The sequence below is a fragment of the Lonchura striata genome, chromosome 17, assembly GCF_046129695.1.
Source record: "Lonchura striata isolate bLonStr1 chromosome 17, bLonStr1.mat, whole genome shotgun sequence".
In the NCBI taxonomy this organism is placed as follows: domain Eukaryota; kingdom Metazoa; phylum Chordata; class Aves; order Passeriformes; family Estrildidae; genus Lonchura; species Lonchura striata.
In genome coordinates this window covers 14,354-39,035 of record NC_134619.1, presented here as the reverse complement: position 1 = coordinate 39,035, position 24,682 = coordinate 14,354, and the positions used below count along the sequence as shown (strand labels likewise).

The window sequence follows — 24,682 nt, the reverse complement described above, 5'->3', positions numbered from 1 at the left end:
GTTTGTAGGGCTCCCTTGGGTCTATCAGGGCAGCACAAGTTTGAGGTGGGGACAACTTCGGTGTGGGGTCCATCCTTCGATATAAGGATTCTTCGCAGTCAGGGCCAGGGGCCCCTGGGCACATCCTTTTTCCATTTTCCCTGGGAAAGAAAACGCAGCAGTCCAGGTTCCTGATGTCAGTTTGTAGGGCTCCCTTGGGTCTATCAGGGTAGCACAAGTTTGAGGTGGGGACAACTTCGGTGTGGGGTCCATCCTTCGATATAAGGATTCTTTGCAGTCAGGTTGGTGCCCAGGGCCAGGGGCCCCCGGGCACATCCTTTTTCCATTTTCCCTGGGAAAGAAAACTCAGCAGGTCAGGTTCCTGATGTCAGTTTGTAGGGCTCCCTTGGGTCTATCAGGGCAGCACAAGTTTGAGGTGGGGACAACTTCGGTGTGGGGTCCATCCTTCGATATAAGGATTCTTTGCAGTCAGGGCCAGGGGCCCCTGGGCACATCCTTTTTCCATTTTCCCTGGGAAAGAAAACTCAGCAGTCCAGGTTCCTGATGTCAGTTTGTAGGGCTCCCTTGGGTCTATCAGGGCAGCACAAGTTTGAGGTGGGGACAACTTCGGTGTGGGGTCCATCCTTCGATATAAGGATTTTTTGCAGTCAGGGCCAGGGGCCCTGGGCACATGCTTTAGTCATTTTCCCTGGGAAAGAAAACTCAGCAGTCCAGGTTCCTGATGTCAGTTTGTAGGGCTCCCTTGGGTCTATCAGGGCAGCACAAGTTTGAGGTGGGGACAACTTCGGTGTGGGGTCCATCCTTCGATATATGGATTTTTTGCCGTCAGGGCCTTGGTCCCCTGGGCACATCCTTTTTCCATTTTCCCTGGGAAAGAAAACTCAGCAGTCCAGGTTCCTGATGTCAGTTTGTAGGGCTCCCTTGGGTGTATCAGGGCAGCACAAGTTTGAGGTGGGGACAACTTCGGTGTGGGGTCCATCCTTCGATATAAGCATTCTTTGCAGTAAGGACCCTGCCCAGGGCCAGGGGCCCCTGGGAACATCCTTTTTCCATTTTCCCTGGGAAAGAAAACTCAGCAGTCCAGGTTCCTGATGTCAGTTTGTAGGGCTCCCTTGGGTCTATCAGGGCAGCACAAGTTTGAGGTGGAGACAACTTCGGTGTGGGGTCCATCCTTCGATATAAGGATTTTTTGCAGTCAGGGCCAGGGGCCCCTGGGCACATCCTTTTTACATTTTCCCTGGGAAAGAAAACTCAGCAGTCCAGGTTCCTGATGTCAGTTTGTAGAGCTCCCTTGAGTCTATCAGGGCAGCACAAGTTGGAGGTGGGGACAACTTTGGTGTGGGGTGCATCCTTCGATGTAAGGGTTTTTTGCAATGAGGTCCCTGCCCAGGGCCAGGGGCCCCCGGGCACATCCTTTTTCCATTTTCCCTGGGAAAGAAAACTCAGCAGTCCAGGTTCCTGATGTCAGTTTGTAGGGCTCCCTTGGGTCTATCAGGGCAGCACAAGTTTGAGGTGGGGACAACTTCGGTGTGGGGTCCATCCTTCGATATAAGGATTTTTTGCAGTCAGGGCCAGGGGCCCCTGGGCACATCCTTTTTCCATTTTCCCTGGGAAAGAAAACTCAGCAGTCCAGGTTCCTGATGTCAGTTTGTAGGGCTCCCTTGGGTGTATCAGGGCAGCACAAGTTGGAGGTGGGGACAACTTCGGTGTGGGGTCCATCCTTCGATATAAGGATTTTTTGCAGTCAGGGCCAGGGGCCACTGGGCACATCCTTTGGCCATTTTCCCTGGGAAAGAAAACTCAGCAGTCCAGGTTCCTGATGTCAGTTTGTAGAGCTCCCTTGGGTCTATCAGGGCAGCACAAGTTTGAGGTGGGGACAACTTTGGTGTGGGGTGCATCCTTCGATATAAGGATTTTTTGCAATGAGGTCCCTGCCCAGGGCCAGGGGCCCCCGGGCACATCCTTTTTCCATTTTCCCTGGGAAAGAAAACTCAGCAGTCCAGGTTCGTTATGTCAGTTTGTAGGGCTCCCTTGGGTCTATCAGGGCAGCACAAGTTTTTGGTGGGGACAACTTCGGTGTGGGGTCCATCCTTCGATATAAGGATTTTTTGCAGTCAGGGCCAGGGGCCACTGGGCACATCCTTTGGCCATTTTCCCTGGGAAAGAAAACTCAGCAGTCCAGGTTCCTGATGTCAGTTTGTAGGGCTCCCTTGGGTGTATCAGGGCAGCACACGTTTGAGGTGGGGACAACTTCGGTGTGGGGTCCATCCTTCGATATAAGGATTCTTTGCAGTCAGGGCCAGGGGCCCCCGGGCACATCCTTTGGCCATTTTCCCTGGGAAAGAAAACTCAGCAGTCCAGGTTCCTGATGTCAGTTTGTAGGGCTCCCTTGGGTCTATCAGGGCAGCACAAGTTTGAGGTGGGGACAACTTCGGTGTGGGGTCCATCCTTCGATATAAGGATTTTTTGCAGTCAGGGCCAGGGGCCCCTGGGCACATCCTTTGGCCATTTTTCCATGGGAAAGAAAACTCAGCAGTCCAGGTTCCTGATGTCAGTTTGTAGGGCTCCCTTGGGTGTATCAGGGCAGCACAAGTTTGAGGTGGGGACAACTTCGGTGTGGGGTCCATCCTTCGATATATGGATTTTTTGCCGTCAGGGCCTTGGTCCCCTGGGCACATCCTTTTTCCATTTTCCCTGGGAAAGAAAACTCAGCAGTCCAGGTTCCTGATGTCAGTTTGTAGGGCTCCCTTGGGTGTATCAGGGCAGCACAAGTTTGAGGTGGGGACAACTTCGGTGTGGGGTCCATCCTTCGATATAAGCATTCTTTGCAGTAAGGACCCTGCCCAGGGCCAGGGGCCCCTGGGAACATCCTTTTTCCATTTTCCCTGGGAAAGAAAACTCAGCAGTCCAGGTTCCTGATGTCAGTTTGTAGGGCTCCCTTGGGTCTATCAGGGCAGCACAAGTTTGAGGTGGAGACAACTTCGGTGTGGGGTCCATCCTTCGATATAAGGATTTTTTGCAGTCAGGGCCAGGGGCCCCTGGGCACATCCTTTTTACATTTTCCCTGGGAAAGAAAACTCAGCAGTCCAGGTTCCTGATGTCAGTTTGTAGAGCTCCCTTGAGTCTATCAGGGCAGCACAAGTTGGAGGTGGGGACAACTTCGGTGTGGGGTCCATCCTTCGATATAAGGTTTTTTTGCAGTCAGGGCCAGGGGCCCCTGGGCACATCCTTTGGCCATTTTCCCTGGGAAAGAAAACTCAGCAGTCCAGGTTCCTGATGTCAGTTTGTAGGGCTCCCTTGGGTGTATCAGGGCAGCACAAGTTTGAGGTGGGGACAACTTCGGTGTGGGGTCCATCCTTCGATATAAGGATTTTTTGCAGTCAGGGCCTGGGTCCCCTGGGCACATCCTTTTTCCATTTTCCCTGGGAAAGAAAACTCAGCAGTCCAGGTTCCTGATGTCAGTTTGTAGAGCTCCCTTGGGTCTATCAGGGCAGCACAAGGTTTTGGTGGTGACAACTTTGGTGTGGGGTGCATCCTTCGATATAAGGATTTTTTGCAATGAGGTCCCTGCCCAGGGCCAGGGGCCCCCGGGCACATCCTTTTTCCATTTTCCCTGGGAAAGAAAACTCAGCAGTCCAGGTTCCTGATGTCAGTTTGTAGGGCTCCCTTGGGTCTATCAGGGCAGCACAAGTTTGAGGTGGGGACAACTTCGGTGTGGGGTCCATCCTTCAATATAAGGATTCTTTGCAGTGAGGACCCTGCCCAGGGCCAGGGGCCCCTGGGCACATCCTTTTTCCATTTTCCCTGGGAAAGAAAACTCAGCAGTCCAGGTTCCTGATGTCAGTTTGTAGGGCTCCCTTGGGTCTATCAGGGCAGCACAAGTTTGAGGTGGGGACAACTTCGGTGTGGGGTCCATCCTTCGATATAAGGATTTTTTGCAGTCAGGGCCAGGGGCCCCTGGGCACATCCTTTGGCCATTTTCCCTGGGAAAGAAAACTCAGCAGTCCAGGTTCCTGATGTCAGTTTGTAGGGCTCCCTTGGGTCTATCAGGGCAGCACAAGTTTGAGGTGGGGACAACTTCGGTGTGGGGTGCATCCTTCGATATAAGGATTTTTTTTAGATAGGCCCCAGCCGAGGGCCAGGGGCCCCTGGGCACATCCTTTTTCCATTTTCCCTGGGCAAGAAAACTCAGCAGTCCAGGTTCCTGATGTCAGTTTGTAGGGCTCCCTTGCGTCTATCAGGGCAGCACAAGTTTGAGGTGGGGACAACTTCGGTGTGGGGTCCATCCTTCGATATAAGGATTTTTTGTAGTGAGGCCCCATCCCAGGGCCAGGGGCCCCTGGGCACATCCTTTGGCCATTTTCCCTGGGAAAGAAAACTCAGCAGTCCAGGTTCCTGATGTCAGTTTGTAGGGCTCCCTTGGGTCTATCAGGGCAGCACAAGTTTGAGGTGGGGACAACTTCGGTGTGGGGTCCATCCTTCGATATAAGGATTCTTTGCATTGAGGTCCCAGCCCAGGGCCAGGGGCCCCTGGGCACATCCTTTTTCCATTTTCCCTGGGAAAGAAAACTCAGCAGTCCAGGTTCCTGATGTCAGTTTGTAGGGCTCCCTTGGGTCTATCAGGGCAGCACAAGTTTGAGGTGGGGACAACTTCGGTGTGGGGTCCATCCTTCGATATAAGGATTCCTCGCATTGAGGTCCCAGCCCAGGGCCAGGGGCCCCTGGGCATATCCCTTTTCCATTTTCCCTGGCAAAGAAAACTCAGCAGTCCAGGTTCCTGATGTCAGTTTGTAGGGCTCCCTTGGGTCTATCAGGGCAGCACAAGTTTGAGGTGGGGACAACTTCGGTGTGGGGTCCATCCTTCGATATAAGGATTTTTTGTAGAGAGGCCCCAGCCCAGGGCCAGGGACCCCTGGGCACATCCTTTGGCCATTTTCCCTGGGAAAGAAAACTCAGCAGTCCAGGTTCCTGATGTCAGTTTGTAGGGCTCCCTTGGGTCTATCAGGGCAGCACAAGTTTGAGGTGGGGACAACTTCGGTGTGGGGTCCATCCTTCGATATAAGGATTCTTTGCAGTCAGGGCCAGGGGCCCCCGGGCTCACCCTTTGGCCATTTTCCCTGGGAAAGAAAACTCAGCAGTCCAGGTTCCTGATGTCAGTTTGTAGGGCTCCCTTGGGTCTATCAGGGCAGCACAAGTTTGAGGTGGGGACAACTTCGGTGTGGGGTCCATCCTTCGATATAAGGATTCTTTGCATTGAGGTCCCAGCCCAGGGCCAGGGGCCCCTGGGCACATCCTTTTTCCATTTTCCCTGGGAAAGAAAACTCAGCAGTCCAGGTTCCTGATGTCAGTTTGTAGGGCTCCCTTGGGTCTATCAGGGCAGCACAAGTTTGAGGTGGGGACAACTTCGGTGTGGGGTCCATCCTTCGATATAAGGATTCTTCGCATTGAGGTCCCAGCCCAGGGCCAGGGGCCCCTGGGCATATCCTTTTTCCATTTTCCCTGGCAAAGAAAACTCAGCAGTCCAGGTTCCTGATGTCAGTTTGTAGGGCTCCCTTGGGTCTATCAGGGCAGCAAAAGTTTGAGGTGGGGACAACTTCGGTGTGGGGTCCATCCTTCGATATAAGGATTCTTTGCAGTCACGGCCAGGGGCCCCCGGGCTCACCCTTTGGCCATTTTCCCTGGGAAAGAAAACTCAGCAGTCCAGGTTCCTGATGTCAGTTTGTAGGGCTCCCTTGGGTCTATCAGGGGAGCACAAGTTTGAGGTGGGGACAACTTCGGTGTGGGGTCCATCCTTCGATATAAGGATTCTTTGCATTGAGGTCCCAGCCCAGGGCCAGGGGCCCCCGGGCACATCCTTTTTCCATTTTCCCTGGGAAAGAAAACTCAGCAGTCCAGGTTCCTGATGTCAGTTTGTAGGGCTCCCTTGGGTCTATCAGGGCAGCACAAGTTTGAGGTGGGGACAACTTCGGTGTGGGGTCCATCCTTCGATATAAGGATTCTTCGCAGTCAGGGCCAGGGGCCCCTGGGCACATCCTTTTTCCATTTTCCCTGGGAAAGAAAACGCAGCAGTCCAGGTTCCTGATGTCAGTTTGTAGGGCTCCCTTGGGTCTATCAGGGTAGCACAAGTTTGAGGTGGGGACAACTTCGGTGTGGGGTCCATCCTTCGATATAAGGATTCTTTGCAGTCAGGTTGGTGCCCAGGGCCAGGGGCCCCCGGGCACATCCTTTTTCCATTTTCCCTGGGAAAGAAAACTCAGCAGGTCAGGTTCCTGATGTCAGTTTGTAGGGCTCCCTTGGGTCTATCAGGGCAGCACAAGTTTGAGGTGGGGACAACTTCGGTGTGGGGTCCATCCTTCGATATAAGGATTCTTTGCAGTCAGGGCCAGGGGCCCCTGGGCACATCCTTTTTCCATTTTCCCTGGGAAAGAAAACTCAGCAGTCCAGGTTCCTGATGTCAGTTTGTAGGGCTCCCTTGGGTCTATCAGGGCAGCACAAGTTTGAGGTGGGGACAACTTCGGTGTGGGGTCCATCCTTCGATATAAGGATTTTTTGCAGTCAGGGCCAGGGGCCCTGGGCACATGCTTTAGTCATTTTCCCTGGGAAAGAAAACTCAGCAGTCCAGGTTCCTGATGTCAGTTTGTAGGGCTCCCTTGGGTCTATCAGGGCAGCACATGTTTGAGGTGGGGTCAACTTCGGTGTGGCGTCCATCCTTCGATATAAGGATTTTTTGCAGTAAGGGCCAGGAGCCCCTGGGCACATCCTTTTTCCATTTTCCCTGGGAAAGAAAACTCAGCAGTCCAGGTTCGTGATGTCAGTTTGTAGGGCTCCCTTGGGTCTATCAGGGCAGCACAAGTTTGAGGTGGGGACAACTTCGGTGTGGGGTCCATCCTTCGATATAAGGATTCTTTGCATTGAGGTCCCAGCCCAGGGCCAGGGGCCCCTGGGCACATCCTTTGGCCATTTTCCCTGGGAAAGAAAACTCAGCAGTCCAGGTTCCTGATGTCAGTTTGTAGGGCTCCCTTGGGTCTATCAGGGCAGCACAAGTTTGAGGTGGGGACAACTTCGGTGTGGGGTCCATCCTTCGATATAAGGATTCTTTGCAGAGAGGTCCCAGCCCAGGGCCAGGGGCCCCTGGGCACATCCTTTTTCCATTTTCCCTGGGAAAGAAAACTCAGCAGTCCAGGTTCCTGATGTCAGTTTGTAGGGCTCCCTTGGGTCTATCAGGGCAGCACAAGTTTGAGGTGGGGACAACTTCGGTGTGGGGTCCATCCTTCGATATAAGGATTCTTTTCAGAGAGGCCCCAGCCCAGGGCCAGGGGCCCCTGGGCACATCCTTTTTCCATTTTCCCTGGGAAAGAAAACTCAGCAGTCCAGGTTCCTGATGTCAGTTTGTAGGGCTCCCTTGGGTGTATCAGGGCAGCACAAGTTTGAGGTGGGGACAACTTCGGTGTGGGGTCCATCCTTCGATATAAGGATTCTTTGCACTCAGGGCCAGGGGCCCCCGGGCTCATCCTTTTTCCATTTTCCCTGGGAAAGAAAACTCAGCAGTCCAGGTTCCTGATGTCAGTTTGTAGGGCTCCCTTGGGTCTATCAGGGCTGCACAAGTTTGAGGTGGGGACAACTTCGGTGTGGGGTCCATCCTTCGATATAAGGATTTTTTGCAGTCAGGGCCAGGGGCCCTGGGCACATCCTTTTTCCATTTTCCCTGGGAAAGAAAACTCACCAGTCCAGGTTCCTGATGTCAGTTTGTAGGGCTCCCTTGGGACTCTCAGGGCAGTGCAAGTTTGAGGTGGGGGCAGATGAAGTCTCGGAGATATCCTTTGATGTTCTTATTTTTGCAGTCAGGCGCCCACCCAGGGTCAGGGGACCTGTGCGCCAATTCCAGACTTTTTACCTGGGAAAGAATGATCACCAGTGCAGGTTCCTGATGTCAGTTTGTAGGTCTCCCTTGGCACGGTACGGGCAGCACAAGTTTGAGGTGGGGACAGCTTTGTTCTGGGAGATATTCTTTGATGTTCCTATTTGTTGCAGTCAGACTCCCACCCGGGGTCAGGGGACCTGAGCGCAAATTCCAGCCTTTTCCCTGGGAAAGGAAACATAGCAGTCCAGGTTCCTGATGTCAGTTTCTAGGGAACCATTGGGACTGTCAGGGCCGCGCAAGTTTTAGGTGGGGACAGTTTTGTTCTGGGATGCATCCTTCGATGTTTGTAGTTTTTGCATTCAGGTGCTAGCTGAGGGCCAGGGGCCCCTTGGCACATACTTTGACCATTTTCCCTGGGAAAGAAAACTCACCAGTCCAGGTTCCTGATGTCAGTTCGTAGGGATTCCTTGGGTCTATCAGGGCAACACAAGTTTGAGGTGGGGACAGCTTTGTTCTGGGCTGCATCCTTTGATGTTTGGAGTTTTTGGAGTGAAGTGCCAGCTCAGGGCCTGGGGCACCTGGAAATATTTTCCAGCCTTTTCCCTGGAATGAAAACTCACCAGTCCAGGTTCCTGATGTCAGTTTGTAGGGCTCCCTTGGGACTTTCAGGGCAGCGCAAGTTTGAGGTGGGGGCAGATGAAGTCTCGGAGATATCCTTTGATGTTCTTATGTGTTGCAGTCAGGCGCCTGCCCAAGGCCAGGGGGACCTTTGTTCTAATTCCAGCCTTTTTCCCTGAAAAGGAAACTCACCAGTCCAGGTTCCTGATGTCAGTTTGTAGGGCTCCCTTGGGACTCTCAGGGCAGCGCAAGTTTGAGGTGGGGGCAGATGAAGTCTCGGAGATATCCTTTGATGTTCTTATTTTTGCAGTCAGGCGCCCACCCAGGCTCAGGGGACCTGTGCACCAATTCCAGACTTTTTCCCTGGGAAAGAAAGCTCACCAGTCCAAGTTCCTGATGTCAGTTTGTAGGTCTCCCTTGGCACGGTACGGGCAGCACAAGTTTGAGGTGGGGACAACTTCGTTCTGGGATACATCCTTTGATGATTTTAATTTTTGAAATAAGGTGCCAGGCCCAGGGATCCTTGAGCACATAGTCCGGCCCTTTTCCCTGGGAAAGAAAACTCACCAGTCCAGGTTCCTGATGTCAGTTTGTAGGGCTCCCTTGGGACTCTCAGAGCACTGCAAGTTAGAGGTGGGGACAGCTTTGTCCTGGGATGCATCCTTCAGTGTTTCGATGTTTTGAAGTCAGGTGCCAGCTCAGGGGCAGGGACCTCTGGGCACATACTCTGGCTCTTTACCCTGGGAAAGAATACTCAAAGTCCAGTTTCTTGATGTCGGTTTGTAGTGCTCCCATGGGACTATCAGGGCAGTGCAAGTCTGAGATGGGGACAACTTTGTTCTGGGATGCATCCTTCTTTGATTGGAGTTTTTGTAGTTCTGTGCCAGCTCATGCCCAGGGATCCCTGAGCACACACTCCGGCCCTTTTCCTTAGGAAATAAAACTCACCAGTCCAGGTTCCTAATGTCAGTTTGCAGGGATTCCTTGGGACTGTCAGGGCAGCACAAGTTTGAGGTTGGAGGAGATGGTGTCTGGGTGATATCCTTCCATATTCGTATTTCTTGCAGTCAGGCGCCTGCCCAAGGCCAGTGGGTCCAGTGCTGTAATTCCAGCTCTTTTTCCTGGGAAAGAAAACTCACCAGTTCCGGTTCTTCATGTCAGTTTGTAGTGCTCCCATGGGACTGTCAGGGCAGTGCAAGTTTGAGGTGGGGACAGCTGTTCTGGGATACATCCTTCGATGATTGGAGTTTTTGAAGTCAGGTTCCTGCTCAGGGCCAGGAGCCCCTGGGCACATACTCCTGCCCTTTTCCCTTGGAAAGAAAACTCACCAGTCCAGGTTCCTGATGTCAGTTTTTAGGGCTCCATTGGGACTATCAGGGCAGTACAAGTTTGAGGTGGGGGCAGATGGGGTCTGGGAGATATTCTTCGATGGTCATATTTGTTGCAGTCAGCTGCCCACCCAGGGCCAGGGGGTCCTGAGTGCTAATTCCAGACTTTTAGCCTGGGAAAGAAAACTCACCAGTCCAGGTTCCTGATGTCAGTTTGCGAGTTGTGCTTGGGATGTTTAAGGTAACCCCTGATTAACATCAGGGCAGCTTGGGTCCACAACACATCCTTCTGCATTCAGATTTTCAGTGGGCGGCCCTTCTTTCATGGCCCCTGGGTCTTGGACTCTGTCACTGGCCGTATTCTCTGTGAAACATGGCTCACCCTCTACACTTCCTGGTTTCAATTTTAAGGAGGTGCTTGTCTCTTCCGGGGCAGGCAGAATTCTTGGTGGGAGCAGTTTTGCTCCAGGATAAATCCTGTGCCATTCAGAACAAAATGATGTAGAATGTCACTTGCAGCCACAGACCTCGTGATCCAACCTCTGCCCTTTTTCCCTATAAAACCAACCTCACCCTCTCTGTGTGTTGATGTCTCTTCACTGGAGGTGTGCTGCTCTCCAAGGGCAGCAAGAATTCCTGGTGTTGGCAGCTGTGGTCTGTGAGAAATAATTCACTGTTTGCAATTTTGGTAGCACAATTCCTGTTTGGCCAGGGGAAAGATTGTTAATTATCTTGGCAATGAAAATCTGGCACCCCATTGTCTAAGGGTCTGGCAAAGGGCTGTGTAGGGGAGGGAACACCCCACAGGACCTTTCTTCACCTTATCCCCCACTCTTAGGTGTAGCAGCTCCCCATGTGAGCAGCTGCTTTTAGTGCAGCTACCTGCGCACACCTGCACAGGGAGCTGCTAATCCAGAGGGGCTAACAGGGGTATCCCAGGCGTCCCTCCAGGAGCTACAGTCGGAACATCCAGCTGGGACCGGGGAGCAGCCGGACCCACCCGGGCACGGAGCATCCCTTTGAGAAAATGCAGAGGGCAGAGCCCTCTTGCCAAGGGGCAGCACCTGAGCAGGCCGGGCAGCATGTGGGGTTCCATAGGAGAGCTTTCAACTTTCCCCTTTTATTGTGTCAGTCCCTCCCTAGAACCCCAAGACCTTCCACAGCACTCCCAGAAAAAAGAGGGGTTATGGAGAGACAAGGGGTTTAAAGTATGGGAAAAAACTTCCTTTTCCATTATTTTTTGCTTTCAATTAATGAGGAAATGCACTTCCCCTGCAATTTTAATGGTCTCATTTGAAAGAGTCCCTGCCTTTTCTATGCTGTTAGGGGTGGTAATTGACAGGGAATCCCCATATTCCATTATTTTCCAGTTTAAATAGAGGGGGAAAACCTTGACAATGTTGTTTATGGGTTTGAATTAAGAGTAACCCTTTTTGTTGTCCTAAGGCTTAAATTGAGGGGGAAGCCCAGCTATCTCTCTTTCTTAAGGGTTTGGATTGAGGGGAAAAGCCCTCTGTCTTCATAACTGGAGAGATTTAACTTGAGGAAAGCCTCTCTTTTCCCAATATTCGAGGGGATTAAGTTAAAGGGCGGAAGCCATTTATTTGCCACGGTATCCATTTCAGTGGAGGCAACTTACCCATTTCTTCATTTTAAGGGATTAATTTGAAGGAGGCTCTTCTAAGATGCTTTTTCAGCATTTAAACCTACTTTTCAGGGCACTTCTTTCTGTGCCCTAGGACTAAGTACCTCAGAGAAAGGCAAGCCTAGCACGTACTTAACCTTTATGCTGCCCAGGAGCCTATTGTTTTTCTTATTTTTATTTATAATGTAGTTAGTCCTAATTAGCAGCCCCAAGGAGACTTAAACTGTTCATATAATTAGTATTTTTCTCCACCCTTAGTCTCAGGTTGAGTACTACTTAGTAGTCACTGAGGAATAATTATATAAGTTAACAGCAAATCACCCAACTTATCTAGATATGCTGCCTAAAAACAAAGTTTTATTTCTTACCAGTTTTTTTGCCCTTTTGCTCCAAGCAGTTGTAGAAAAAAGAAAGAGCTGTCATTTCCCTGAAGAGTTTTCTTCTATATCCAGCCCTTTCTTCTCCTTGAATTCAAGCCAGAGGAGCCAAATAGCCACAGCTCCTCTGATGGCTTTTATACACTGTGGGGTTTGCCCCCTCCCCTTTCCCAGGTGCCACGGGAATGAGAGGTGGGCCCAATCAGGGGTATATTAACCCCAGCCTTTCCCAAGGGGCTTCATTCCCTCAGTGGGATCAGCTGGGGTAAGAGCTCTCCTCTCATTCAGGTGAAGAGGCTCCTTTAGCTTAGCTTGTTCTCTGCAGCTGCTTTTGGGCTTCTAATGCAACAGAGACTTTGAAGATACTGCAAAGAAAACAACGTTGAACACAGGGAGTATTTAAATTCACAGTTTGGGGTTGAGTATTCAGGGCTGGTAAGGTGCTTTTGTAATTTCTGATTTTTTTCTTCTTTTTTTAGGAGGAGGGCAACTTCCAGTATTTGCAGTTTGTGTCAAGCGCAACATTTTTCCAGCAGATTCATCACGACGCAGAAGGCATCTGCACTGTGTCAAAGATGATGTGTGAGACGGTGGCTTCAGGTGAGTTGAGGATTGTGACTAGGAGAGGGAGAGTAAGCAGGGTACCGAGTTAGGAGTTATCCCGGTGGGGGTTTGCAGGCAGTAGGGTGAGAAACGGTGCGTATCTGCAAAGCTTTTCACAAGCATAGCAGAGGCATCCACGTGTCATACGGCACACAAGCTCATCCACCAAACTCACACAAATGCCACGTAGCTTTGCCTCTCTAACCCCGGTGCCACTCATCATAACAGCCATACCTTAGACTGAGGATGAGGCCGGAGACTTGAACACCCAGGCACACTCAGGAGAGGATAAGTAACTGACTTGCTGAGATTCGGCCCACATAGCACGAAACACAACCATTGATTATCCCGTTCTTTATTTTAGGAGACTAAGAGACTAACAGGCTATCTCCTCTGAGCCAGACTCATTTCAGGTCCAAGGTGGATTCACATCACCAGTCATCCAAAAGATAAATCAGGGCCAGGGCCTGGAGATGGGAGCAGTGTCTTCCTTCTGCACCCGATGGGGATTTTCATCCCCTGATATGTGCAAGATAAGTGCAGGGCTACAACCCACAGAGGGAATGGAAGAGAGGTGCCGGGTGGGATTCCCCAGGAGGTGTTTTTGAGTTAATTTTTGAGATGGGGATGCCCAAGAAGCGTCTCCTAAGGCCACCTAAAGGGAAAGCGTCTGTTTTGATCTCAGTGCTGAGCTGCTCAGGGCAGAGCAGTGCTGGCGTGTGTCCTGTCACTCGTCTCTGGTGCACCCTATTATCTTTGCATCTCTCAGTCCTTTTTTCTCCTCAAAAGCTCTCTCTCCCTGTCCTGTGTCACAGGTGTCTGCACATATTTTTCCTGGAGCTGCTCTGCCCTGCTGCATAGCCTGTATTAGCACAAGTCCTGGGGACTTGAAATTGGTAATGCCGGGTGTAGTTGGGCTCTAGATTGTATCAGGAGGTTGCCATAACATGTTTGGTGATGCTAAGTTGTCCTGCAGCCGTTTGACACTAGTCCTAACTTCCTTTCAGATGCAGACAATTCAAATCTGTGGCAGAGGGCCCCAGTCCTGGGGGAGGGTGTTTCCATGAGCAGGTCAGTCATTGTTTGCATTTGCAGGGGAAGCCTAAATGGTGACTGTATTACAGCAGTGTTCTTTGCCTTTATTTTTAGGAGGTCCAGGCAGATAGCAGCAGTCAAGGCCAAGTGTGCCAGGTGAGCAGTGGACCAAAGCAGTTGTTTTTGCTCAGCTTTTACTTTTTGATTCAACTGTAAGCATCCATTCTTGTTTGTGTGCTTTAGGGAATCCACTCAGAGTATGCCAAGCCCCTGTCCCCAACAGCTGATGGCCTGGATTTCTTGTGCTTGTGAGCCTTCTGGAAGTATTGCTGGACTCTGAGATGAAGCCTTGAAATTTTGTATTTCACGATGGCAGCCAGGTAGCCTTTGGCAATGGCTGAGGAGTTGCGGTGAGTCGCTGAGGTAGGGAGGGGGAGCCAAGGTCCTCTTAGGTTTCAGCAATGCCGAGTCACTTTGTCTCTTCTTAACCCAGGCAGATCCTGCGATGACGGTGGCAGCCTCCGAGCCTGGCCAAAGTGAGCGGCCCGAGCATTCTTAGGAGAACAGTGAGTAGCGTGATTGCTGGGTTTTGTCCATTGTGCAGCTAAGATCATGCAGTGATGTTTGGTGTTCTCGATTGTAGCTGAGCACGGGACCACAGCCCGGTGACCATAGGACATTCCCTGCAGGCGAGGCAGCCTCCATTGGCACACGACGGGATTGTCATCCCCAGATGCCCAAGAGATAAGTATAGGGCTAAGGTCCACAGAGGGGATTAAAGTAGGGTGCTGGCAGGGCCTTATGAATGAGCTTTGGGGGCAGGGATGTGCAAGAAGTGTCCCCTTAGGCCAGCTAAAGGGAAAGTGTCTGTTTTGACCACAGTGCTGAGGTGCTCAGGGCAGAACAGTTCCGGTGTGTGTCCTGTCACTTGTCTCTGGTGCACTCTGTGTTCTTTGGGTCTCTCGGTCCTTTCTTCTCCTCAAAAGCTCTCTCTCCCTGTCCTGTCTCACGGGTGTCTGCATGTATTTGTCCCGCAGCTGCTCTGCCCTGCTGCGTAGCCTGTAATAGCACAAGTCCTAGGGACTTGAAATTTTTAATGCTGGATGTAGTTGGGCTCTAGATTTTATGGGGAGATAGACATAACATGTTTGATGATAAGTTGTCCTGCAGCCATTTGACACTAGTCCTAACTTCCTTTTAGATGCTGACAACTGAAATCAGTGGCAGAGAGCCCCAGTCCTGGGTGTGGTTTTTCCTATGTGCAGGTCAGTCATTGTTTGCATTTGCAGGGGCAGCCTCAATGGTGACCGTGTTACAGCAGTGTTCTTTGCCTTTATTTTCAGGAGATCCAGGCAGACAGCAGCAGTCAAGGCCAAGTGTGCCAGGTGAGCAGTGGACCAAAGCAGTTGTTTTTGCTCAGCTTTTACTTCTTGCTCAGCTTTTAGTTTTTGATTCAACTGTTAGCATCCATTCTTGTTTGTGTGCTTTAAGGAATCGACTCAGAGTATGCCAAGCCTTTTTGACCGACAGCCGATGGCCTGGATTTCCTGTGCTTGTGGGCCTTCTGGAAGTATTGCTGGACTCTGAGATGAAGCCTTGAAATTTTGTATTTCAGGGTGGCTGCCAGGTAGCCCTTGGCACTGGCTGAGGAGTTGCGGTGAGTTGCTGAGGTAGGGAGGGGGAGCCAAGGTCCTCTTAGGTTTCAGCAATGCCGAGTCACTTTGTCTCTTCTTAACCCAGGCAGACCCTGCGATGATGGTGGCAGCGTCCGAGCCTGGCCAAAGTGAGCGGCCCGAGCATTCTTAGGAGAACGGTGAGTAGCGGGATTGCTGGGTTTTGTCCATTGTGCAGCTAAGATCATGCAGTGATGTTTGGTGTTCTCGATTGTAGCTGAGCACGGGACCACAGCCCGGTGACCATAGGACATTCCCTGCAGGCGAGGCAGCCTCCATTCACATGCGACATGGATTGTCATCCCCAGATGCCCGAGAGATAAGTATAGGGCTCAGACCCATAGAGGGATGAAAGAGGCTGTGCTGGGAGGGCCTTTTGAATCAGCTTTGGGAGAGGGGATGTGCAAGAATTGTCCCCTTAGGCCAGCTAAAGGGGAAGTGTCTGTTTTGATCACAGTGCTGAGGTGCTCAGGGCAGAACAGTTCCGGTGTGTGTCCTGTCAATTGTCTCTGGTGCACTCTGTGATCTTTGGGTCTCTCAGTCCTTTCTTCTCCTCAAAAGCTCTTTCTCCCTGTCCTGTGTCACGGGTGTCTGCACGTATTTTTCCCGGAGCTGATCTGCCCTGCTGCATAGCCTGTAATAGCGCAAGTCCTGGGGACTTGAAATTGGTAATGCCGGGTGCAGTTGGGCTCTAGATTGTATTAGGATATTGACATAACATGTTTGGTTCTGCTAAGTTGTCCTGCAGCCATTTGACACTAGTCCTAACTTCCTTTTAGATGCAGACAGTCCAAATCAGTGGCAGAGGGCCCCAGTCTTGTGTGGAGATTTTCCCATGAGCAGGTCAGTCATTGTTTGCATTTGCAGGGGCAGCCTCAATGGTGACCGTGTTACAGCAGTGTTCTTTGCCTTTATTTTCAAGAGGTCCAGGCAGATAGCAGCAGTCAAGGCCAAGTGTGCCAGGTGAGCAGTGGACAAAAGCAGTTGTTCTTGCTAAGCTTTCCGTTTTTGGTGTGACTCTAAGCATCCATTCTTGTTTGTGTGCTTTAGGGAATCGACTCGGAGTACGCATACCTCTGTCACCAACCGGCTGTTGGATCAGGTTTCATGCACTTTGGATCTCTCTGGAAGCATTACAGGACCCTGTGACGGAGCCTTCCAATCCTGCATTTCAAGGTCCCATCTGAGTAGCCCTGAGGAATGGCTGCGGAGTTGCGGTGAGTCCCAGAGGTAGGGAGGGGGGTGTGAGAGTACAGTCATGTTTCAGCAATGTCATGTCGCCTTGTCTCCACTTAACCTAGGCGTACTCTGCAATGACGGCGACGGAATCCAAGCACGTCTGAAGCGTGCAGGCCAAGAACCCGGGCATTCTGAGGAGGACGGTGAGTAGCAGAATTACAAGTTTTTGGCCGATGTGCTGTTCAGACCGTGCACTGATGTTTAGTTTTCTTTGTCTTGGCAGACCCAGAGGTGACAGCTGGAACTTAGCAGACAGGCAGATGGCCACCTTCTACACTCAAGAGGGATTTGCATCCCCAGCTGCGTGCAAGATAAGTGGAGGGTTATGACCCACAGAGGGGATGAAAGAGGGGTGCTGGGTTGGGACTTTCTAGAAGGGGTTTTTGTGTCAGTTTTGGAGACGGGGATGTGCAAGAAGCATCTCCTTAGGCCACCTAAAGGGAAAGTGTCTGTTTTGACCACAGTGCTGAGGTGCTCAGGGCAGAGCAGTTCCGGTGTGTGTCCTGTCACTTGTCTCTGGTGCACTCTGTGATCTTTGGGTCTCTCGGTCCTTTCTTCTCTTCAAAAGCTCTCTGTCCCTGTCTTGTGTCACGGGTGTCTGCACATATTTTTCCCGGAGCTACTCTGCCCTGCTGCATAGCCTGTAATAGCACAAGTCCTGGGGACTTGAAATTGGTAATGCAGGATGTAGTTGGGCTCTAGATTGTATCAGGAGGTTGCCATAACATGTTTGGTGATGCTAAGTTGTCCTGCAGCCGTTTGACATTAGTCCTAATTTCCTTTCAGATGCAGACAATTCAAATCAGTGGCAGAGGGCCCCAGTCCTGGGGGAGGGTGTTTCTATGAGCAGGTCAGTCATTGTTTGCATTTGCAGGGGAAGCCTAAATCGTGACTGTATTACAGCAGTGCTCTTTACCTTTATTTTCAGGAGGTCCAGGCAGACAGCAGCAGTCAAGGCCAAGTGTGCCAGGTGAGCAGTGGACCAAAGCAGTTGTTTTTGCTCAGCTTTTACTTTTTGATTCAACTGTAAGCATCCATTCTTGTTTGTGTGCTTTAGGGAATCCACTCAGAGTATGCCAAGCCTTTGTGACCGACAGCCGATGGCCTGGATTTCCTGTGCTTGTGAGCCCTTTGGAAATATTGCAGGACTCTGAGATGAAGCCTTGAAATTTTGTATTTAAAGATGGCATCCAGGTAGTCCTTGGCAATGGCAGAGGAGTTGGGGTGAGTCACCGAGGTAGGGAGGGGGAGCCAAGGTCCTCTTAGGTTTCAGCAATGCTGAGTCACTTTGTCTCTTCTTAACCAGGCAGACCCTGCGATAACGGTGGCAGCCTCCGAGCCTGGCCAAAGTGAGCGGCCCGAGCATTCTTAGGAGAACGGTGAGTAGCGGGATTGCTGGGTTTTGTCCATTGTGCAGCTAAGATCATGCAGTGATGTTTGGTGTTCTCGATTGTAGCTGAGCACGGGACCACAGCCCGGTGACCATAGGACATTCCCTGCAGGCGAGGCAGCCTCCATTCACATGCGACATGGATTGTCATCCCCAGATGCCCAAGAGATAAGTATAGGGCTCAGACCCATAGAGGGATGAAAGAGGGTGTGCTGGGAGGGCCTTTTGAATCGGCTTTGGGAGAGGGGATGTGCAAGAATTGTCCCCTTAGGCCAGCTAAAGGGAAAGTGTCTGTTTTGACCACAGTGCTGAGGTGCTCAGGGCAGAGCAGTTCCGGTGTGTGTCCTGTCAATTGTCTCTGGTGCACTCTGTGATCTTTGGGTCTCTCAGTCCTTTCTTCTCCTCAAAAGCTCTTTCTCCCTGTCCTGTGTCACGGGTGTCTGCATGTATTTTTCCCGGAGCTGATCTGCCCTGCTGCATAGCCTGTAATAGCGCAAGTCCTGGGGACTTGAAATTGGTAATGCCGGGTGCAGTTGGGCTCTAGATTGTATTAGGATATTGACATAACATGTTTGGTTCTGCTAAGTTGTCCTGCAGCCATTTGACACTAGTCCTAACTTCCTTTTAGATGCAGACAGTCCAAATCAGTGGCAGAGGGCCCCAGTCTTGTGTGGAGATTTTCCCATGAGCAGGTCAGTCATTGTTTGCATTTGCAGGGGCAGCCTAAATGGTGACCGTGTTACAGCAGTGTTCTTTGCCTTTATTTTCAGGAGGTCCAGGCAGATAGCAGCAGTCAAGGCCAAGTGTGCCAGGTGAGCAGTGGACAAAAGCAGTTGTTCTTGCTAAGCTTTCCGTTTTTGGTGTGACTCTAAGCATCCATTCTTGTTTGTGTGCTTTAGGGAATCGACTCGGAGTACGCATACCTCTGTCACCAACCGGCTGTTGGATCAGGTTTCATGCACTTTGGATCTCTCTGGAAGCATTACAGGACCCTGTGACGGAGCCTTCCAATCCTGCATTTCAAGGTCCCATCTGAGTAGCCCTGAGGAATGGCTGCGGAGTTGCGGTGAGTCCCAGAGGTAGGGAGGGGGGTGTGAGAGTACAGTCATGTTTCAGCAATGTCATGTTGCCTTGTCTCCACTTAACCTAGGCGTACTCTGCAATGACGGCGACGGAATCCAAGCACGTCTGAAGCGTGCAGGCCAAGAACCCGGGCATTCTGAGGAGGACGGTGAGTAGCAGAATTACAAGTTTTTGGCCGATGTGCTGTTCAGACCGTGCACTGATGTTTAGTTTTCTTTGTCTTGGCAGACCCAGAGGTGACAGCTGGAACTTAGCAGACAGGCAGATGGCCACCTTCTACACTCAAGAGGGATTTGCATCCCCAGCTGCGTGCAAGATAAGTGGAGGGTTATGACCCACAGAGGGGATGAAAGAGGGGTGCTGGGTTGGGACTTTCTAGAAGGGGTTTTTGTGTCAGTTTTGGAGACGGGGATGTGCAAGAAGCATCTCCTTAGGCCACCTAAAGGGAAAGTGTCTGTTTTGACCACAGTGCTGAGGTGCTCAGGGCAGAGCAGTTCCGGTGTGTGTCCTGTCACTTGTCTCTGGTGCACTCTGTGATCTTTGGGTCTCTCGGTCCTTTCTTCTCTTCAAAAGCTCTCTGTCCCTGTCTTGTGTCACGGGTGTCTGCACATATTTTTCCCGGAGCTGATCTGCCCTGCTGCATAGCCTGTAATAGCGCAAGTCCTGGGGACTTGAAATTGGTAATGCCGGGTGCAGTTGGGCTCTAGATTGTATTAGGATATTGACATAACATGTTTGGTTCTGCTAAGTTGTCCTGCAGCCATTTGACACTAGTCCTAACTTCCTTTTAGATGCAGACAGTCCAAATCAGTGGCAGAGGGCCCCAGTCTTGTGTGGAGATTTTCCCATGAGCAGGTCAGTCATTGTTTGCATTTGCAGGGGCAGCCTAAATGGTGACCGTGTTACAGCAGTGTTCTTTGCCTTTATTTTCAGGAGGTCCAGGCAGATAGCAGCAGTCAAGGCCAAGTGTGCCAGGTGAGCAGTGGACAAAAGCAGTTGTTCTTGCTAAGCTTTCCGTTTTTGGTGTGACTCTAAGCATCCATTCTTGTTTGTGTGCTTTAGGGAATCGACTCGGAGTACGCATACCTCTGTCACCAACCGGCTGTTGGATCAGGTTTCATGCACTTTGGATCTCTCTGGAAGCATTACAGGACCCTGTGACGGAGCCTTCCAATCCTGCATTTCAAGGTCCCATCTGAGTAGCCCTGAGGAATGGCTGCGGAGTTGCGGTGAGTCCCAGAGGTAGGGAGGGGGGTGTGAGAGTACAGTCATGTTTCAGCAATGTCATGTCGCCTTGTCTCCACTTAACCTAGGCGTACTCTGCAATGACGGCGACGGAATCCAAGCACGTCTGAAGCGTGCAGGCCAAGAACCCGGGCATTCTGAGGAGGACGGTGAGTAGCAGAATTACAAGTTTTTGGCCGATGTGCTGTTCAGACCGTGCACTGATGTTTAGTTTTCTTTGTCTTGGCAGACCCAGAGGTGACAGCTGGAACTTAGCAGACAGGCAGATGGCCACCTTCTACACTCAAGAGGGATTTGCATCCCCAGCTGCGTGCAAGATAAGTGGAGGGTTATGACCCACAGAGGGGATGAAAGAGGGGTGCTGGGTTGGGACTTTCTAGAAGGGGTTTTTGTGTCAGTTTTGGAGACGGGGATGTGCAAGAAGCATCTCCTTAGGCCACCTAAAGGGAAAGTGTCTGTTTTGACCACAGTGCTGAGGTGCTCAGGGCAGAGCAGTTCCGGTGTGTGTCCTGTCACTTGTCTCTGGTGCACTCTGTGATCTTTGGGTCTCTCGGTCCTTTCTTCTCTTCAAAAGCTCTCTGTCCCTGTCTTGTGTCACGGGTGTCTGCACATATTTTTCCCGGAGCTACTCTGCCCTGCTGCATAGCCTGTAATAGCACAAGTCCTGGGGACTTGAAATTGGTAATGCAGGATGTAGTTGGGCTCTAGATTGTATCAGGAGGTTGCCATAACATGTTTGGTGATGCTAAGTTGTCCTGCAGCCGTTTGACATTAGTCCTAATTTCCTTTCAGATGCAGACAATTCAAATCAGTGGCAGAGGGCCCCAGTCCTGGGGGAGGGTGTTTCTATGAGCAGGTCAGTCATTGTTTGCATTTGCAGGGGAAGCCTAAATCGTGACTGTATTACAGCAGTGCTCTTTACCTTTATTTTCAGGAGGTCCAGGCAGACAGCAGCAGTCAAGGCCAAGTGTGCCAGGTGAGCAGTGGACCAAAGCAGTTGTTTTTGCTCAGCTTTTACTTTTTGATTCAACTGTAAGCATCCATTCTTGTTTGTGTGCTTTAGGGAATCCACTCAGAGTATGCCAAGCCTTTGTGACCGACAGCCGATGGCCTGGATTTCCTGTGCTTGTGAGCCCTTTGGAAATATTGCAGGACTCTGAGATGAAGCCTTGAAATTTTGTATTTAAAGATGGCATCCAGGTAGTCCTTGGCAATGGCAGAGGAGTTGGGGTGAGTCACCGAGGTAGGGAGGGGGAGCCAAGGTCCTCTTAGGTTTCAGCAATGCTGAGTCACTTTGTCTCTTCTTAACCAGGCAGACCCTGCGATAACGGTGGCAGCCTCCGAGCCTGGCCAAAGTGAGCGGCCCGAGCATTCTTAGGAGAACGGTGAGTAGCAGGATTGCTGGGTTTTGTCCATTGTGCAGCTAAGATCATGCAGTGATGTTTGGTGTTCTCGATTGTAGCTGAGCACGGGACCACAGCCCGGTGACCATAGGACATTCCCTGCAGGCGAGGCAGCCTCCATTCACATGCGACATGGATTGTCATCCCCAGATGCCCGAGAGATAAGTATAGGGCTCAGACCCATAGAGGGATGAAAGAGGGTGTGCTGGGAGGGCCTTTTGAATCAGCTTTGGGAGAGGGGATGTGCAAGAATTGTCCCCTTAGGCCAGCTAAAGGGAAAGTGTCTGTTTCGACCACAGTGCTGAGGTGCTCAGGGCAGAGCAGTTCCGGTATGTGTCCTGTCACTTGTCTCTGGTGCACTCTGTGATCTTTGGGTCTCTCAGTCCTTTCTTCTCCTCAAAAGCTCTCCCTGTCCTGTGTCACGGTGTCTGCGCGTATTTTTCCTGGAGCTGCTCTGCCGTGTTGCATAGCCTGTAACAACACAAGTCCTGGGGACTTGAAATTGGTAATGCAGGATGTAGTTGGGCTCTAGATTGTATGGGGATATTCATATAACTTTTTGGTGCTGCTAAATTTTCCTGCAGCTGTTTGACACTAGTCAAGTTCCTTTCAGATGCTGACGGTTCAAATCTGCGGCAGAGGGCCCCAGTCCTGGGGGAGGGTGTTGCCATGAGCGGGTCAGTCATTGTTTGCATTGGCAGGGGAAGCCTCAATGGTGAATGTGTTACCACAGTATTCTTTGCCTTTATTTTTAGGAGGTCCAGGCAGACAGCAGCAGTCAAGGCCAAGTGTGCCAGGTGAGCAGTGGACAGAAGGAGTTGTTCTGAATCAGGTCTCAATTTCTGGTGCAATTCTAAGCATCCATTCTTGGTTCCTTTGTTTTATTTTAGGCAGTCGTCTTGCAAGATGTCTCCGGTCCGGATGTCCAAGGCCAGGTGGGTTCAAGTGTAAGGTCTGGGTGTGTATATTTTTCAGGTCAGGGGCATGTTGTTTTCACAGTTTCTGAGTGTGGGTTTTTTTTGCTTTGTGTTTTTGCAGGTGCTGTCGCTGCCCGAGCTGTGTGAAGGAACAGAGGCGAGCGGGTGAGTTGGCATTTAGGCACGGTGACTCACAGGTGACCGTTACGCAGCAGCATGTTTAAGCGTGTATCTTTTTGTTTTCCAGGTATCCTCCAGGCAGCCGGTGGAGTCAAATTGAGATTTCAGGTGAGCCGGGGCGGCAGTGTGTCGGAGTTTCGGGGATTTCTCTTTTTGTGTGCACTAGTTGAATTTTCTGTTTTGTCTTAGGTACCCTGAGGAGGAGCGTAGCTGAAGTTTGGAAACGGGAGCACCGAAGCTGATGCACAGAACGTCTCGCCGTCCACATCCAACTGACATGGGATTCCATCCGGTCATCTTGCAAAAGCTAAGTGCTGGGGCCAGTAGGTGGGAGCTGGGGGGGAAAACCTTTACTAGCGCAGGAGGCTATTTGATGTTAGCTTAGAGAAGACGCCCATAGTGGGACGGGCCCCTCGGCAGGGAGAGGGTTTCTCCTCAGCCCCCCCCAGAGTCGTCGCCGGGCAGGGCAGTTCCGATCCCTATCCGCGTTCTCGTGACGTTCGCATCGGCGGCCTTCTTCGACTCTCGACGTCGTCGTGGATCTCTTCACCGTAGGAGCGCGCCTTCACGTCCGCAGCTATAGCCACGGTCACCCCATAGTCATTTCTTCCTTCTCTAGGCCTACTGAGCTTCTTAGGCTTCCTCTTAAGTGCTTTGGCACTAACATCTTGAAAGGAGTTACACATCATCATCAAGTGCTATTGCCCTAGGGCTCTCTTTCCTTTGGCATCATCAGCCCATGGCTCATCTTGGGTTAGGAACCTTGGGTCCATAGGATGAAATTGCCAGGCAGTTTCCACTTTTGTCCGTGTCATAGGCCTTTGCTACATCTCCATGCTTTAGCAGCATCATTTTTTTGCCGTATCGGCCATATTTTGCTCACATACCTTTCCGGATATCAATTATTCCGGCATCTTTACATATTTACTTTTTGGGACCGAAAGATGTACACGAGATGTTCTCATTCATCTTCATTCTCAGTTTTGGTAGCCTTTCTCTCGGACTTCCGTACGGAGCTTATTAGCCCCTCATCACCTGACCGCAGTAGTTCTGTAGCATCTGCCTTCTCAAAGGATATAGGGCTTAAAAATTAGTCTTCTGGAGAATTGTATCAAGTCCTCACTTATCTCTTATCTCTGTCAGCTTATGTCTCGCCTACCTACGTCGGCTTATATCGTACATGCGCATGTTACGCCTACCTAGGTTGGCTTATGTTGTTTGCGCTTATACTGTATGTACCTAATGTTGGCTTATGTTGTTTGCGCTTATACTGTACGTACCTACCTTGGCTTATGTTGTTTGCGCTTATACTGTATGTACCTACCTTGGCTTATGGTGTTTGCGCTTATACTGTATGTACCTAATGTTGGCTTATGTTGTTTGCGCTTATACTGTATGTACCTAATGTTGAGTTATGTTGTTTGCGCTTATACTGTACGTACCTAATGTTGTCTTATGTTGTTTGCGCTTATACTGTACGTACCTAATGTTGTCTTATGTTGTTTGCGCTTATACTGTATGTACCTAATGTTGGCTTATGTTGTATGCACCTCTGTTGTGCCAATTAGGATCGGAGCTGCCTTGCCCGGCCACGTAGTCACGCTTAGGTAGAGCAGTTATAAAACTTTGCCATTCATCTGTCCTCTACGGGGTTTCGGGTACAACAGCGATGGGCCCAGAGTCTGTATAGCTCCTAGCTCTCAGATAGTCAGTCATTGACCGCCTCCCCTTGTCTCATAGGTCGCCGGGTGCCTACAGAATTTCCCGGAATCTACCATTTGACATCGAGGCGCTGCGGTCAGAAGACGCGTTTAAGCATATTCTTCAGCGTATTCTTTCACGTAAGGGTGGCAGCCAGCCTGTCAGCAGAAGAACGTGTGAGAGTGCGATTGTCTGTGTCTGTCTGTAAGGGTTTGTGTGTACTTGTGTCTGCAGCTGTGTGTCTGCAGCAGTTATAACCTTGTGCGTATTGCCTTTCAGGTTTTTCCACTCATTTTTAAATTTAGAATAAAAAATCCCCAGCCGGGGTTTTTTTTTTTTTTCCCCCCGGCTGGGTTTTTTTTTCCTCGGTCCCGGCCAGTCAGC

At 50.9% G+C, this 24,682-nt stretch overlaps 8 long non-coding RNA genes across 10 annotated transcripts in view; all 8 read left to right on the top strand.

The window, feature by feature from the left end:
- The window catches only part of LOC144247196 (uncharacterized), a 216,386-nt gene extending 202,777 nt beyond the window's left edge, over positions 1-13,609 (top strand). The window contains exons 4-5 of the long non-coding RNA XR_013340912.1: positions 12,309-12,429; positions 13,582-13,609. This is a non-coding gene — a long non-coding RNA (uncharacterized LOC144247196). The remainder of the gene's footprint in view (positions 1-12,308; positions 12,430-13,581) is intronic.
- Positions 13,610-14,660: 1,051 nt separating this feature from the next.
- Positions 14,661-15,430, top strand: LOC144247195 (uncharacterized). Its single transcript, XR_013340911.1, has 5 exons — positions 14,661-14,732; positions 14,811-14,852; positions 14,959-15,124; positions 15,208-15,280; positions 15,358-15,430. It is a non-coding gene; the product is annotated as an uncharacterized LOC144247195 (long non-coding RNA).
- Positions 15,431-16,241: 811 nt separating this feature from the next.
- On the top strand, positions 16,242-17,937 carry LOC144247193 (uncharacterized). Of its 2 annotated transcripts, none has more exons than XR_013340908.1 (7): positions 16,242-16,357; positions 16,442-16,522; positions 16,603-17,229; positions 17,308-17,349; positions 17,437-17,603; positions 17,690-17,758; positions 17,836-17,937. It is a non-coding gene; the product is annotated as an uncharacterized LOC144247193 (long non-coding RNA). The 2 variants fall into 2 exon arrangements; XR_013340907.1 differs by having other exon boundaries at positions 17,686-17,758.
- Positions 17,938-18,302: 365 nt separating this feature from the next.
- On the top strand, positions 18,303-18,710 carry LOC144247178 (uncharacterized). The gene is made up of 3 exons (XR_013340881.1): positions 18,303-18,461; positions 18,540-18,581; positions 18,669-18,710. It is a non-coding gene; the product is annotated as an uncharacterized LOC144247178 (long non-coding RNA).
- Positions 18,711-18,754: 44 nt separating this feature from the next.
- Positions 18,755-19,469, top strand: LOC144247192 (uncharacterized). Its single transcript, XR_013340906.1, has 3 exons — positions 18,755-18,835; positions 18,920-19,000; positions 19,081-19,469. It is a non-coding gene; the product is annotated as an uncharacterized LOC144247192 (long non-coding RNA).
- An 88-nt stretch (positions 19,470-19,557) lies between these two features.
- LOC144247191 (uncharacterized) lies at positions 19,558-19,956 on the top strand. The gene is made up of 3 exons (XR_013340905.1): positions 19,558-19,707; positions 19,786-19,827; positions 19,915-19,956. It is a non-coding gene; the product is annotated as an uncharacterized LOC144247191 (long non-coding RNA).
- A 44-nt stretch (positions 19,957-20,000) lies between these two features.
- LOC144247194 (uncharacterized) lies at positions 20,001-21,652 on the top strand. Of its 2 annotated transcripts, none has more exons than XR_013340909.1 (7): positions 20,001-20,081; positions 20,166-20,246; positions 20,327-20,953; positions 21,032-21,073; positions 21,161-21,327; positions 21,414-21,482; positions 21,560-21,652. It is a non-coding gene; the product is annotated as an uncharacterized LOC144247194 (long non-coding RNA). The 2 variants fall into 2 exon arrangements; XR_013340910.1 differs by having other exon boundaries at positions 21,410-21,482.
- Positions 21,653-22,026: 374 nt separating this feature from the next.
- On the top strand, positions 22,027-22,795 carry LOC144247198 (uncharacterized). Its single transcript, XR_013340915.1, has 5 exons — positions 22,027-22,297; positions 22,391-22,435; positions 22,539-22,582; positions 22,665-22,705; positions 22,787-22,795. It is a non-coding gene; the product is annotated as an uncharacterized LOC144247198 (long non-coding RNA).
- The last annotated feature ends 1,887 nt before the right edge of the window (positions 22,796-24,682 follow it).